General features: G+C 50.1%; 13 pseudogenes; all 13 read right to left on the bottom strand.

The window, feature by feature from the left end:
- Window positions 1-187: 187 nt before the first annotated feature.
- LOC130314485 (5S ribosomal RNA) lies at window positions 188-307 on the bottom strand (annotated as a pseudogene).
- Window positions 308-1587: 1280 nt separating this feature from the next.
- On the bottom strand, window positions 1588-1707 carry LOC130331363 (5S ribosomal RNA; annotated as a pseudogene).
- Window positions 1708-3477: 1770 nt separating this feature from the next.
- Window positions 3478-3597, bottom strand: LOC130353014 (5S ribosomal RNA; annotated as a pseudogene).
- Window positions 3598-3881: 284 nt separating this feature from the next.
- On the bottom strand, window positions 3882-4001 carry LOC130352118 (5S ribosomal RNA; annotated as a pseudogene).
- An 82-nt stretch (window positions 4002-4083) lies between these two features.
- Window positions 4084-4203, bottom strand: LOC130352632 (5S ribosomal RNA; annotated as a pseudogene).
- A 1859-nt stretch (window positions 4204-6062) lies between these two features.
- LOC130333420 (5S ribosomal RNA) lies at window positions 6063-6182 on the bottom strand (annotated as a pseudogene).
- Window positions 6183-6674: 492 nt separating this feature from the next.
- Window positions 6675-6794, bottom strand: LOC130351665 (5S ribosomal RNA; annotated as a pseudogene).
- A 1449-nt stretch (window positions 6795-8243) lies between these two features.
- Window positions 8244-8363, bottom strand: LOC130351654 (5S ribosomal RNA; annotated as a pseudogene).
- A 284-nt stretch (window positions 8364-8647) lies between these two features.
- Window positions 8648-8767, bottom strand: LOC130316164 (5S ribosomal RNA; annotated as a pseudogene).
- Window positions 8768-9247: 480 nt separating this feature from the next.
- Window positions 9248-9367, bottom strand: LOC130330834 (5S ribosomal RNA; annotated as a pseudogene).
- An 82-nt stretch (window positions 9368-9449) lies between these two features.
- Window positions 9450-9569, bottom strand: LOC130316540 (5S ribosomal RNA; annotated as a pseudogene).
- A 265-nt stretch (window positions 9570-9834) lies between these two features.
- Window positions 9835-9954, bottom strand: LOC130328211 (5S ribosomal RNA; annotated as a pseudogene).
- A 3646-nt stretch (window positions 9955-13600) lies between these two features.
- On the bottom strand, window positions 13601-13720 carry LOC130323178 (5S ribosomal RNA; annotated as a pseudogene).
- Window positions 13721-13837: the final 117 nt, after the last annotated feature.

Genomic DNA, 13837 nt, shown 5'->3' with positions numbered 1-13837 from the left:
GGATTCCCAGCCAGTCTCCCATGCTGGTACTTACCAGGCCCGAAGCTGGGTAGCAGTCTGCGATCTGACGAGAACAGGCGCATTCAGCTTAGGATGGCCGTAGACATCTTCACACCCTGTATACTGTGGATTTAAGCATCAATAAATCCTTTTCGGAATCGGAGCGGAAGGCGGAAACAGAGCAAAATGTCAACGACACCTGGGATTCCCAGCCAGTCTCCCATGCTGGTACTTACCGGGCCCTAAGCTGGGTAGCAGTCTGCGATCTGACGAGAGCAGGCGCGTTCAGCTTAGGATGGCCGTTGACAGCTTCTCGCCCTTTATACTGTGCATTTAAGCATCAATAAATCCTTTTCGGAATCGGAACGGAAGGCGGCAACAGAGCAAAATGTCAAGGGCAGCCGGGATTCCCAGCCAGTGTCCCATGGCGGTACTTACCGGGCCCTAAGATCTGTACCAGTCTGCGATCTGACGAGAGCAGGCGCGTTAAGCTTAGGATGGCCGTCGACAGCTTCACACTTTGTATACTGTGGATTTAAGCATCAATAAATTATTTTCGGAATCGGAGCGGAAGGCAGCAATAGAGCAAAATGTCAACGGCAGCTGGGATTCCCAGCCAGTGTCCCATGCCGATACTTACCGGGCCCTAAGATCTGTACCAGTCTGCGATCTGATGAGAGCAGGCGCGTTAAGCTTAGGATGGCCGTTGACAGCTTCACACTTTGTATACTGTGGATTTAAGCATCAATAAATAATTTTCGGAATCGGAGCAGAAACAGAGCAAAATATCAACTGCACCCGGGATTCCCAGCCAGTCTCCCATGCTGGTACTTACCAGGCCCTAAGCTGGGTAGCAGTCTGCGATCTGACGAGAGCAGGCGCCTTCAGCTTAGGATGGCCGTTGACAGCTTCACACTTTGTATACTGTGGATTTAAGCATCAATAAATAATTTTCGGAATCGGAGCAGAAACAGAGCAAAATGTCAACTGCACACGGGATTCCCAGCCAGTCTCTCATGCTGGTACTTACCAGGGCCGAAGCTGGGTAGCAGTCTGCGATCTGACGAGAACAGGCGCATTCAGCTTAGGATGGCCGAAGACATCTTCACACCCTGTATACTGTGGATTTAAGCATCAATAAATCCTTTTCGGAATCGGAGCGGAAGGCGGCAACAGAGCAAAATGGCAACGACACCTGGGATTCCCAGCCAGTCTCCCATGCTGGTACTTACCGGGCCCTGAGCTGGGTAGCAGTCTGCAATCTGACGAGAGCAGGCGCGTTCAGCTTAGGATGGCCGTTGACAGCTTCTCGCCCTTTATACTGTGCATTTAGGCATCAATAAATCCTTTTCGGAATCGGAACGGAAGGCGGCAACAGAGCAAAATGTCAACGGCAGCTGGAATTCCCAGCCAGTGTCCCATGCCGATACTTACCGGGCCCTAAGATCTGTACCAGTCTGCGATCTGATGAGAGCAGGCGCGTTAAGCTTAGGATGGCCGTCGACAGCTTCACACCTTGTATACTATGGATTTAAGCATCAATAAATTATTTTCGGAATCGGAGCGGAAGGCAGCAATAGAGCAAAATGTCAACGGCACCCAGGATTCCCAGCCAGTCTCCCATGCCAGTACTTACCGGGCCCTAAGCTGGGTAGCAGTCTGCGATCTGACGAGAGCAGGCGCGTTCAGCTTAGGATGGCCATTGACAGCTTCATGCTTTTTATACTGTGCATTTAAGCATCAATAAATCCTTTTCGGAATCGTAGAGGAAGGCGGCAACAGAGCAAAATGTCAATAGCACATTGGATTGCCAGCCAGTCTCCCATGCCCGTACTTGCCGGGCAGCAGTCTGCGATCTGACAAGAACAGGCACATTCAGCTTAGGATAGCCGTTGACAGCTTCACACTTTGTATACTGTGCATTTAAGCATCAATAAATCCTTTTCGGAATCGGAACGGAAGGCGGCAACAGAGCAAAATGTCAACGGCAGCCGGGATTCCCAGCCAGTGTCCCATGCCGGTACTTACTGGGACCTAAGATCTGTACCAGTCTGCGATCTGACGAGAGCAGGCGCGTTAAGCTTAGGATGGCCGTCGACAGCTTCACACCTTGTATACTGTGGATTTAAGCATCAATAAATTCTTTTCGGAATCGGAGCGGAAGGCAGCAATAGAGCAAAATGTCAACTGTACCCGGGATTCCCAGCCAGTCTCCCATGCCGGTACTTATTGGGCCCTAAGCTAGGTAGCAGTCTGCGATCTGACGAGAGCAGGCGCGTTCAGCTTAGGATGGCCATTGACAGCTTCATGATTTTTATACTGTGCATTTAAGCATCAATAAATCCTTTTCGGAATCGGAACGGAAGGCGGCAACAGAGCAAAATGTCAACTGCATCCGGGATTCCCAGCCAGTCTCCCATGCTGGTACTTACTGGTAGTGTTGCTCGCGAATATTCGCAATTCGAATATTATTCGCGAATATCGCATATTCGCGAATTCGCGAATTTCGCGAATATAGCGCTATATATTCGTAATTACGAATATTCGTTTTTTTTTTTTTTTTTTTTCTTCACAGTACACATCACAGTGATCATCCCTCTCTGCTTCCAGCTTGTGTGGTGTAAAGAAGGCTGTAATACTACTGTGTGAGACTGACGTGCGAAAATTCGTATATACGGAAATTCGCATATGCGAAAATTAGCATATGCTAATTTTCGCATATGCGAATTTACGCGCGTGTTGATTTTGTATGCCAATATACACATGTTAATTTTCGTATACGCGAATATCCGCATATGCGAAAATAAAACGAGAATATAACGAATATGCGAATATTCGCGAATATATGACGAATATTCGTCCATATATTCGCGAATATTCGCGAATTCGAATATGGCCTATGCCGCTCAACACTACTTACTGGGCCCTAAGCTGGGTAGCAGTCTGCGATCTGACGAGAACAGGCGCGTTCAGCTTAGGATGGCCATTGACAGCTTCATGCTTTTTAGACTGTGCATTTAAGCATCAATAAATCCTTTTCGGAATCGGAACGGAAGGCGGCAACAGAGCATAATGTCAACTGCACCCGGGATTCCCAGCCAGTCTCCCATGCCGGTACTTACTGGGCCCTAAGCTGGGTAGCAGTCTGCGATCTGACGAGAGCAGGCGCGTTCAGCTTCGGATGGCCGTTGACATCTTCACGCCTTGTATATTGTGGATTTAAGCATCAATAAATATTTTTATTAATCGGAGAGGAAGGCAGCAACAGATTAAAATGTCAACTGCACCCGGGATTCCCAGCCAGTCTCCCATGCTGGTACTTACCAGGCCCAAAGCTGGGTAGCAGTCTGCGATCTGACGAGAACAGACACATTCAGCTTAGGATGGCCGTAGACATCTTCACACCCTGTATACTGTGGATTTAAGCATCAATAAATCCTTTACGGAATCGGAGCGGAAGGCGGCAACAGAGCAAAATGTCAACGACACCTGGGATTCCCAGTCAGTCTCCCATGCTGGTACTTACCGGGCCCTAAGCTGGGTAGCAGTCTGCGATCTGACGAGAGCAGGCGCGTTCAACTTAGGTTGGCCGTTGACATCTTCTCGTCCTTTATACTGTGCATTTAAGCATCAATAAATCCTTTTCGGAATCGGAGCGGAAGGCGGCAACAGAGCAAAATGTCAACGGCAGCCGGGATTCCCAGCCAGTGTCCCATGCCGGTACTTACCGGGCCCTAAGATCTGTAACAGTCTGCGATCTGACGAGAGCAGGCGCGTTAAGCTTAGGATGGCCGTCGACAGCTTCACACCTTGTATACTGTGGATTTAAGCATCAATAAATTATTTTCGGAATCGGAGCAAAAGGCAGCAATAGAGCAAAATGTCAACGGCACCCGGGATTCCCAGCCAGTCTCCCATGCCAATACTTACCGGGCCCTAAGCTGGGTAGCAGTCTGCGATCTGACGAGAGCAGGCGCGTTCAGCTTAGGATGGCCATTGACAGCTTCATGCTTTTTATACTGTGCATTTAAGCATCAATAAATCCTTTTCGGAATCGGAACGGAAGGGGGCAACAGAGCAAAATGTCAACTGCACCCGGGATTCCCAGCCAGTCTCCCATGCTGGTACTTACCGGGCCCTAAGCTGGGTAGCAGTCTGCGATCTGACGAGAGCAGGCGCGTTCAGCTTAGGATGGCCGTTGACAGCTTCACGCCCTTTATACTGTGCATTTAAGCATCAATAAATCCTTTTCCGAATCGGAGCGGAAGGCGGCAACAGATTAAAATGTCAACTGCACCCGGGATTCCCAGTCAGTCTCCCATGCTGGTACTTACCAGGCCCTAAGCTGGGTATCAGTCTGCGATCTGACGAGAGCAGGCGCATTCAGCTTAGGATGGCCGTTGACAGCTTCAAACTTTGTATACTGTGCATTTAAGCATCAATAAATCCTTTTCGGACTCGGAACGGAAGGCGGCAACAGAGCAAAATGTCAACGGCAGCCGGGATTCCCAGCCAGTGTCCCATGCCGGTACTTACCGGGCCCTAAGATCTGTACCAGTCTGCGATCTGACGAGAGCAGGCGCGTTCAGCTTAGGATGGCCAATGACAGCTTCATGATATTTATACTGTGCATTTAAGCATCAATAAATCCTTTTCGGAATCGGAACGGAAGGCGGCAACAGAGCAATATGTCAACTGCACCCGGGATTCCCAGCCAGTCTCCCATGCCGGTACTACCTGGGCCCTAAGCTGGGTAGCAGTCTGCGATCTGACGAGAGCAGGCGCGTTCAGCTTACGATGGCCGTCGACATCTTCACGCCTTGTATATTGTGGATTTAAGCATCAATAAATATTTTTATTAATCGGAGAGGAAGGCGACAACAGAGCAAAATGTCAATGGCACCTTGGATTGCCAGCCAGTCTCCCATGCCGGTAACTGCAGGGCAGCAGTCTGTGATCTGAGGAGAGCAGGCACGTTCAGGCTTAGGATGGCCGTTGACAGCTTCACACCCTGTGTATTGTGGATTTAAGCATCAATAAATCCTTTTCCGAATCGGAGCGGAAGGCGGCAACAGATTAAAATGTCAACTGCACCCGGGATTCCCAGCCAGTCTCCCATGCTGGTACTTACTGGGCCCTAAGCTGGGTAGCAGTCTGCGATCTGACGAGAGCAGGCGCGTTGACATCTTCACGCCTTGTATATTGTGGATTTAAGCATCAATAAATATTTTTATTAATCGGAGAAGAAGGCGGCTACAGAGCAAAATGTCAAAGGCACTTTGGATTGCCAGCCAGTCTCCCATGCCGGTATCTGCCGGGCAGCAGTCTGCGATCTGAGGAGAGCGGGCACGTTCAGGCTTAGGATGGCCGTTGACAGCTTCACACCCTGTGTATTGTGGATTTAAGCATCAATAAATCCTTTTCCGAATCGGAGCGGAAGGCGGCAACAGATTAAAGTGTCAACTGCACCCGGGATTCCCAGCCAGTCTCCCATGCTGGTACTTACCAAGCCCTAAGCTGGGTAGCAGTCTGCGCTCTGACGAGAGCAGGCGCGTTCAGCTTAGGATGGCCGTTGACAGCTTCACACTTTGTATACTGTGGATTTAAGCATCAATAAATAATTTTCGGAATCGGAGCAGAAACAGAGCAAAATGTCAACTGCACCCGGGATTCCCAGCCAGTCTCCCATGCTGGTACTTACGAGGCCCGAAGCTGGGTAGCAGTCTGCGATCTGACGAGAACAGGCGCATTCAGCTTAGGATGGCCGTAGACATCTTCACACCCTGTATACTGTGGATTTAAGCATCAATAAATCCTTTTCGGAATCGGAGCAAAATGTCTACAGAGCTACAGAGCAAAATGTCAACAACACCTGGGATTCCCAGCCAGTCTCCCATGCTGGTACTTACCGGGCCCTAAGATGGGTAGCAGTCTGCGATCTGACGAGAGCAGGCGCGTTCAGCTTAGGATGGCCGTAGACATCTTCACACCCTGTATACTGTGGATTTAAGCATCAATAAATTCTTTTCGGAATCGGAGCGTAAGGCGGAAACAGAGCAATATGTCAACGACACCTGGGATTCCCAGCCAGTCTCCCATGCTGGTACTTACCAGGCCCGAAGCTGGGTAGCAGTCTGCGATCTGACGAGAGCAGGCGCATTCAGCTTAGAATGGCCGTTGACAGCTTCACACTTTGTATACTGTGCATTTAAGCATCAATAAATCCTTTTCGGAATCGGAACGGAAGGCGGCAACAGAGCAAAATGTCAACGGCAGCCGGGATTCCCAGCCAGTGTCCCATGCCGGTACTTACCGAGCCCTAAGATCTGTACCAGTCTGCGATCTGACGAGAGCAGGCGCGTTAAGCTTAGGATGGCCGTCGACAGCTTCACACCTTGTATACTGTGGATTTAAGCATCAATAAATTATTTTCGGAATCGGAGCGGAAGGCAGCAATAGAGTAAAATGTCAACGGCAACGGCAACCGGGATTCCCAGCCAGTCTCCCATGCCAGTACTTACCGGGCCCTAAGCTGGGTAGCAGTCTGCGATCTGACGAGAGCAGGCACGTTCAGCTTAGGATGGCCAATGACAGCTTCATGCTTTTTATACTGTGCATTTAAGCATCAATAAATCCTTTTCGGAATCGGAACGGAAGGCGGCAACAGAGCAAAATGTCAACTGCACCCGGGATTCCCAGCCAGTCTCCCATGCTGGTACTTACCAGGCCCTAAGCTGGGTAGCAGTCTGCGATCTGACGAGAGCAGGCGCGTTCAGCTTAGGATGGCCGTTGACAGCTTCACACTTTGTATACTGTGGATTTAAGCATCAATAAATAATTTTCGGAATCGGAACAGAAACAGAGCAAAATGTCAACTGCACCCGGGATTCCCAGCCAGTCTCCCATGCTGGTACCTACCAGGCCCGAAGCTGGGTAGCAGTCTGCGATCTGACGAGAGCAGGCGCGTTCAGCTTAGGATGGCCGTTGACAGCTTCTTGCCCTTTATACTGTGCATTTAAGCATCAATAAATCCTTTTCGGAATCGGAACGGAAGGCGGCAACAGAGCAAAATGTCAACGGCAGCCGGGATTCCCAGCCAGTGTCCCATGCCGGTACTTACTGGGCCCTAAGATCTGTACCAGTCTGCTATCTGACGAGAGCAGGCGCGTTCAGCTTAGGATGGCCGTCGACAGCTTCACACCTTGTATACTGTGGATTTAAGCCTCAATAAATTCTTTTCGGAATCGGAGCGGAAGGCAGCAATAGAGCAAAATGTCAACGGCAACCAGGATTCCCAGCCAGTCTCCCATGCCAGTACTTACCGGACCCTAAGCTGGGTAGCAGTCTACGATCTGACGAGAGCAGGCGCGTTCAGCTTAGGATGGCCATGGACAGCTTCATGATTTTTATACTATGCATTTAAGCATCAATAAATCCTTTTCGGAATCGGAACGGAAGGCGGCAACAGAGCAAGATGTCAACTGCACCCGGGATTCCCAGTCAGTCTTCCATGCCGGTACTTACTGGGCCCTAAGCTGGGTAGCAGTCTGCGATCTGGCGAGAGCAGGCGCGTTAAGCTTAGGATGGCCGTTGACATCTTCACGCCTTGTATATTGTGGATTTAAGCATCAATAAATATTTTTATTAATCGGAGAGGAAGGCGACAACAGAGCAAAATGTCAATGGCACCTTGGATTGCCAGCCAGTCTCCCATGCCGGTAACTGCAGGGCAGCAGTCTGTGATCTGAGGAGAGCAGACACGTTCAGGCTTAGGATGGCCGTTGACAGCTTCACACCCTGTGTATTGTGGATTTAAGCATCAATAAATCCTTTTCCGAATCGGAGCGGAAGGCGGCAACAGATTAAAATGTCAACTGCACCCGGGATTCCCAGCCAGTCTCCCATGCTGGTACTTACTGGGCCCTAAGCTGGGTAGCAGTCTGCGATCTGACGAGAGCAGGCGCGTTGACATCTTCACGCCTTGTATATTGTGGATTTAAGCATCAATAAATATTTTTATTAATCGGAGAAGAAGGCGGCTACAGAGCAAAATGTCAAAGGCACTTTGGATTGCCAGCCAGTCTCCCATGCCGGTATCTGCCGGGCAGCAGTCTGCGATCTGAGGAGAGCGGGCACGTTCAGGCTTAGGATGGCCGTTGACAGCTTCACACCCTGTATATTGTGGATTTAAGCAGCAATAAATCCTTTTCCGAATTGGAGCGGAAGGCGGCAACAGATTAAAATGTCAACTGCACCCGGGATTCCCAGCCAGTCTCCCATGCTGGTACTTACCAGGCCCTAAGCTGGGTAGCAGTCTGCGATCTGACGAGAGCAGGCGCGTTCAGCTTAGGATGGCCGTTGACAGCTTCACACTTTGTATACTGTGCATTTAAGCATCAATAAATCCTTTTCGGAATCAGAACGGAAGGCGGCAACAGAGCAAAATGTCAACGGCAGCCGGGATTCCCAGCCAGTGTCCCATGCCGGTACTTACCGGGCCCTAAGATCTGTACCAGTCTGCGATCTGACGAGAGCAGGCGCTTTAAGCTTAGGATGGCCGTCGACAGCTTCACACCTTGTATACTGTGGATTTAAGCATCAATAAATTCTTTTCGGAATCGGAGCGGAAGGCAGCAATACAGCAAAATGTCAACGGCACCCGGGATTCCCAGCCAGTCTCCCATGCCAGTACTTACCGGGCCCTAAGCTGGGTAGCCGTCTGCGATCTGACGAGAGCAGGCGCGTTCAGCTTAGGATGGCCATTGACAGCTTCATGCTTTTTATACTGTGCATTTAAGCATCAATAAATCCTTTTTGGAATCGGAACGGAAGGCGGCAACAGAGCAAAATGTCAACTGCAACCGGGATTCCCAGCCAGTCTCCCATGCCGGTACTTACTGGGCCCTAAGCTGCGTAGCAGTCTGCGATCTGACGAGAGCAGGCGCGTTCAGCTTAGGATGGCCGTTGACATCTTCACACCTTGTATAACGTGGATTTAAGCATCAATAAATATTTTTTTTAATCGGAGAGGAAGGCGGCAACAGAGCAAAATGTCAATAGCACCTTGGATTGCCAGCCAGTCTCCCATGCCCGTACTTGCCGGGCAGCAGTCTGCGATCTGACAAGAACAGGCGCATTCAGCTTAGGATAGCCGTAGACGGCTTCACACCCTGTATACTGTGGATTTAATCATCAATAAATCCTTTTCGGAATCGGAGCAAAATGTCTACAGAGCTACAGAGCAAAATGTCAACAACACCTGAGATTCCCAGCCGGTCTCCCATGCTGGTACTTACCAGGCCCTAAGCTGGATAGCAGTCTGCAATCTGACGAGAGCAGGCGCGTTCAGCTTAGGATGGCCGTTGACAGCTTCACTCCCTGTATACTGTGGATTTAAGCATCAATAAATCCTTTTCGGAATCGGAGCGTAAGGCGGCAACAGAGCAAAATGTCAACGACACCTGGGATTCCCAGCCAGTCTCCCATGCTGGTACTTACCGGGCCCTAGGCTGCGTAGCAGTCTGCGATCTGACGAGAGCAGGCGCGTTCAGCTTAGGATGGCCGTTGACAGCTTCGCACTTTGTATACTGTGGATTTAAGCATCAATAAATAATTTTCGGAATCAGAGCAGAAACAGAGCAAAATGTCAACTGCACCCGGGATTCCCAGCCAGTCTCCCATGCTGGTACTTACCAGTCCCGAAGCTGGGTAGCAGTCTGCGATCTGACGAGAACAGGCGCATTCAGCTTAGGATGGCCGTATACATCTTCACACCCTGTATACTGTGGATTTAAGCATCAATAAATCCTTTTCGGAATCGGCAACAGAGCAAAATGTCAACGACACCTGGGATTCCCAGCCAGTCTCCCATGCTGGTACTTACCGGGCCCTAAGCTGGGTAGCAGTCTGCGATCTGATGAGAGCAGGCGCGTTCAGCTTAGGATGGCCGTTGACAGCTTCTCGCCCTTTATACTGTGCATTTAAGCATCAATAAATCCTTTTCGGAATCGGAACGGAAGGCGGCAACAGAGCAAAATGTCAACGGCAGCCGGGATTCCCAGCCAGTGTCCCATGCCGTAACTTACCGGGCCCTAAGATCTGTACCAGTCTGCGATCTGACGAAAGCAGGCGCGTTAAGCTTAGGATGGCCGTCGACAGCTTCACACCTTGTATACTGTGGATTTAAGCATCAATAAATTATTTTCGGAATCAGTGCGGAAGGCAGCAATAGAGCAAAACGTCAACTGGGATTCCCAGCCAGTCTCCCATGCCAGTACTTACCGGGCCCTAAGCTGGGTAGCAGTCTGCGATCTGACGAGAGCAGGCGCGTTCAGCTTAGGATGGCCATTGACAGCTTCATGCTTTTTATACTGTGCATTTAAGCATCAATAAATCCTTTTCTGAATCGGAGAGGAAGGCGGCAACAGAGCAAAATGTCAATAGCACCTTGGATTGCCAGCCAGTCTCCCATGCCCGTACTTGCCAGGCAGCAGTCTGCGATCTGACAAGAACAGGCACATTCAGCTTAGGATAGCCGTAGACGGCTTCACACCCTTTATACTGTGGATTTAAGCATCAATAAATCCTTTTCGGAATCTGAACGGAAGGCGGCAACAGAGCAAAATGTCAACTGCACCCGGGATTCCCAGCCAGTCTCCCATGCCGGTACTTACTGGGCCCTAAGCTGGGTAGCAGTCTGCGATCTGACGAGAGCAGGCGCATTCAGCTTAGGATGGCCGTTGACATCTCCACGCATTGTATATTGTGGATTTAAGCATCAATAAATATTTTTATTAATCGGAGAGGAAGGCGGCAACAGAGCAAAATGTCAATGGCACCTTGGATTGACAGCCAGTCTCCCACGCCGGTATCTGCCGGGCAGCAGTCTGCGATCTGAGGAGAGCAGACACGTTCAGCTTAGGATGGCCGTTGACAGCTTCGCACCCTGTATATTGTGGATTTAAGCATCAATAAATCCTTTTCCGAATCGGAGCGGAAGGCGGCAACAGATTAAAATGTCAACTGCACCCGGGATTCCAGCCAGTCTACCATGCTGGTACTTACCAGGCCCTAAGCTGGGTAGCAGTCTGCGATCTGACGATAGCAGGCGCGTTCAGCTTAGGATGGCCGTTGACAGCTTCACACTTTGTATACTGTGGATTTAAGCATCAATAAATAATTTTCGGAATCGGAGCAGAAACAGAGCAAAATGTCAACTGCACCCGGGATTCCCAGCCAGACTCCCATGCTGGTACTTACCAGGCCCGAAGCTGGGTAGCAGTCTGCGATCTGCCGAGAACAGACACATTCAGCTTAGGATGGCCGTAGACATCTTCACACCCTGTATACTGTGGATTTAAGCATCAATAAATCCTTTACGGAATCGGAGCGGAAGGTGGCAACAGAGCAAAATGTCAACGACACCTGGGATTCCCAGTCAGTCTCCCATACTGGTACTTACCAGGCCCTAAGCTGGGTAGCAGTCTGCGATCTGACGAGAGAAGGAGCGTTCGGCTTAGGTTGGCCGTTGACATCTTCTCGTCCTTTATACTGTGCATTTAAGCATCAATAAATCCTTTTCCGAATCGGAGCGGAAGGCGGCAACAGATTAAAATGTCAACTGCACCCGGGATTCCAGCCAGTCTACCATGCTGGTACTTACCAGTCCCTAAGCTGGGTAGCAGTCTGCAATCTGACGAGAGCAGGCGCGTTCAGCTTAGGATGGCCGTTGACAGCTTCACACTTTGTATACTGTGGATTTAAGCATCAATAAATAATTTTCGGAATCGGAGCAGAAACAGAGCAAAATGTCAACTGCACCCGGGATTCCCAGCCAGACTCCCATGCTGGTACTTACCAGGCCCGAAGCTGGGTAGCAGTCTGCGATCTGACGAGAACAGACACATTCAGCTTAGGATGGCCGTAGACATCTTCACACCCTGTATACTGTGGATTTAAGCATCAATAAATCCTTTACGGAATCGGAGCGGAAGGTGGCAACAGAGCAAAATGTCAACGACACCTGGGATTCCCAGTCAGTCTCCCATACTGGTACTTACCGGGCCCTAAGCTGGGTAGCAGTCTGCGATCTGACGAGAGAAGGCGCGTTCAGCTTAGGTTGGCCGTTGACATCTTCTCGTCCTTTATACTGTGCATTTAAGCATCAATAAATCCTTTTCGGAATCGGAACGGAAGGCGGCAACAGAGCAAAATGTCAACGGCAGCCGGGATTCCCAGCCAGTGTCCCATGCCGGTACTTACCGGGCCCTAAGATCTGTACCAGTCTGCGATCTGACGAGAGCAGGCGCGTTAAGCTTAGGATGGCCGTCGACAGCTTCACACCTTGTATACTGTGGATTTAAGCATCAATAAATTCTTTTCGGAATCGGAGCGGAAGGCAGCAATAGAGCAAAATGACAACGGCACCCGGGATTCCCAGCCAGTCTCCCATGCCAGTACTTACCGGGCCCTAAGCTATGTAGCTGTCTGCGCTCTGACGAGATCAGGCACGTTCAGCTTAGGATGGCCATTGACAGCTTCATGCTTTTTATACTGTGCATTTAAGCATCGATAAATCCTTTTCGGAATCGGAACGGAAGGCGGCAACAGAGCAAAATGTCAACTGCACCCGGGATTCCCAGCCAGTCTCCCATGCCGGTACTTACTGGGCCCTAAGCTGGGTAGCAGTCTGCGATCTGACGAGAGCAGGCGGGTTCAGCTTACGATGGCCGTTGACATCTTCACACCTTGTATATTGTGGATTTAAGCATCAATAAATATTTTTATTAATCGGAGAGGAAGGCGGCAACAGAGCAAAATGTCAATGGCACCTTGGATTGCCAGCCAGTCTCCCATGCCTGTAACTGCCAGGCAGCAGTCTGAGGAGAGCAGGCACGTTCAGGCTTAGGATGGCCGTTGACAGCTTCACACCCTGTATATTGTGGATTTAAGCATCAATAAATCCTTTTCCGAATCGGAGCGGAAGGCGGCAACAGATTAAAATGTCAACTGCACCTGGGATTCCCAGCCAGTCTCCCATGCTGGTACTTACCAGGCCCTAAGCTGGGTAGCAGTCTGCGATCTGACGAGAGCAGGCACGTTCAGCTTAGGATGACCGTTGACAGCTTCACACTTTGTATACTGTGGATTTAAGCATCAATAAATAATTTTCGGAATCGGAGCAGAAACAGAGCAAAATGTCAACTGCACCCGGGATTCCCAGCCAGTCTCCCATGCTGGTACTTACCAGGCCCGAAGCTGGGTAGCAGTCTGCGATCTGACGAGAGAAGGCGCAATCAGCTTAGGATGGCCGTTGACAGCTTCTCGCCCTTTATACTGTGCATTTAAGCATCAATAAATCCTTTTCGGAATCGGAACGGAAGGCGGCAACAGAGCAAAATGTCAACGGCAGCCGGGATTCCCAGCCAGTGTCCCATGCCGGTCTTACCGGGCCCTAAGATCTGTACCAGTCTGCGATCTGACGAGAGCAGGCGCGTTAAGCTTAGGATGGCCGTCGACAGCTTCACACCTTGTATACTGTGGATTTAAGCATCAATAAATTATTTTCGGAATCGGAGCGGAAGGCAGCAATAGAGCAAAATGTCAACGGCACCTGGGATTCCCAGACAGTCTCCCATGCCAGTACTTACCGGGCCCTAAGCTGGGTAGCAGTCTGCAATCTGACGAGAGCAGGCGCGTTCAGCTTAGGATGGCCATTGACAGCTTCATGCTTTTTATACTGTGCATTTAAGCATCAATAAATCCTTTTCGGAATCGGAGAGGAAGGCGGCAACAGAGCAAAATGTCAATAGCACCTTGGATTGCCAGCCAGTCTCCC

Source organism: Hyla sarda, chromosome 1 (genome assembly GCF_029499605.1).
Source record: "Hyla sarda isolate aHylSar1 chromosome 1, aHylSar1.hap1, whole genome shotgun sequence".
In the NCBI taxonomy this organism is placed as follows: domain Eukaryota; kingdom Metazoa; phylum Chordata; class Amphibia; order Anura; family Hylidae; genus Hyla; species Hyla sarda.
The sequence above is the reverse complement of the archived record's forward strand: the minus strand, read 5'-3'. Positions and strand labels throughout refer to the sequence as shown.